A 1,826-nucleotide genomic window follows, 5' to 3' on the forward strand; every position below is an offset into this window, starting at 1 on the left:
ACTTATTTTCTCTACAGCCTGTAGTAAAAACTGAAGAGAGACTATGTAATCTACAACTAGATTAAAACATAGTTAAGACAGCAAAGTGAGGGGTGGGGGGCAGCACCTGTAGCTCAGTGGGTAGGGTGCCAGCCACATACTCCGAGGCTGGCGGGTTCAAACCAGCCCAGGCCAACTAAAACAATGACTACTGCAACAACAAAAAAATAGCCAAGTGTTGTGGCAGGTGCCTCTGGTCCCAGCTACTTGAGAGGCTGAGGCAAGAGAATCACTTTGCTTAAGCCCACGAGTTGGAGGTTGCTGTGAGCTGTGACACCACAGGATTCTAACCAGGGCGACAGCTTAAGACTGTTGTCTCAAAAAAAAAAAAAAAAAAAAAAAGACTGCAAAGCTCCTAGAGAAATAGGGTATTCTAATCCTTAATTCAAATGTGCCAAACAGCACAGACAAATCCAGTCCAAGACCAAAATAAACTTTTCCCTTACAAGGACCATCACAAGAGCCCCCCCCCCAAAATTTGAACCTCAAGAGTGCATAAATCATGCATGCCTACACACACACAATATGTCACAGTCAACCCTGAAGACCAACACCCTTGAGCGTACCAGAGAGTAGCCTGAACCCCACCTCATCCTCTTTAGCCATAGGCAGTTCCCATCAAGTCCTTTTCCTTTGGTGTTAACAGCCCCTCAAACACCTCCCTAAAAAATACACCAAGTCTCCCTATTTCTACAATCCAGGGTCCCTGAACCCCACCATTGGCTGAGTGTTCTGGACCCAAATTTACCAATTTGTTCTGTTTGAAAGAAAAACTATTATACCAATTTTACAAATGAAGAAAATAAAGTCAACGAAAGGCTTAAATAACTTGCCCAAGAAGCTTAGTCTAGCAAACAACACATGCCTTACTCATTCTTTTTATCCTGATATGATGTTCAGTTAAATGATTTTGAACCCACGACTGAGGAAAACACTGAGAACAAGCCAGAGGATGGGGCTGAAGAGTAAAATGAAGGCAGAAATCTTTAGTACAGGAAGGAGCACATTAGTAAGAAACATACTCTGAGCCCAGAAAACATAAGGCAGCCTCATACAGCAGGAAAAAGAGGGACTAAGGATCTGAAACCTTATTTTCAACTATACCAAATGCCTCTCTGTGATCTTGGGCAAGTCAGTATTTCCAGGTATAGAAATATTTAACGTTTTTAACCAGTCTCTCTCAGTATGTCCCCTACCCACTCAACTTTTTTTTTTTTTTTTTTTGCAGTTTTTGGCCAGGCCTGGGTTTGAACTGGCCACTTTCAGCATATGGGGCCAGCACCCTACTCCTTAAGCCACAAGTACCGCCCTCAACTATCGTTCTTTAAAAAGTATGTTACAAGGCACACTTCACTGATTACAAAAATGGGCTGGGCTCATACCTATGATCTCAGCCCTTTGGAAGGCCTAGGCAGAAAAGCTTGAGGCTAGCCTGGGAAAAATAGCAAGACCCTGGCTAGACAAAAATTTGAAAGAAAAAAAGTCTAATTGTTCTCTATAATTACATTCAAATTCCTAAGACAGAGCCTTCAAATTTAGACCCTAAATTATTAATCCTAATTCCTACCACACAGTCCAGTCTACCAGGCATCCTACAGGAAACTGAAACAGAGAAGTCACTTAAGTCAGGTCACACAACTACCTAGGCAATTTGGCTAAGATGATGGTCTTAACCACAGCACTAGGCCACCTAATAATGTTCACTCAACTCTCAGCTAATGTGATATCCTAGTCATTCATCAGGAGATTCCTATGAAAACCATGTCAAGGATCACTTTTTTTTTTTT

Source organism: Otolemur garnettii, unplaced genomic scaffold (genome assembly GCF_000181295.1).
Source record: "Otolemur garnettii isolate 467f Iridium unplaced genomic scaffold, OtoGar3 scaffold00013, whole genome shotgun sequence".
Lineage (NCBI taxonomy): Eukaryota > Metazoa > Chordata > Mammalia > Primates > Galagidae > Otolemur > Otolemur garnettii.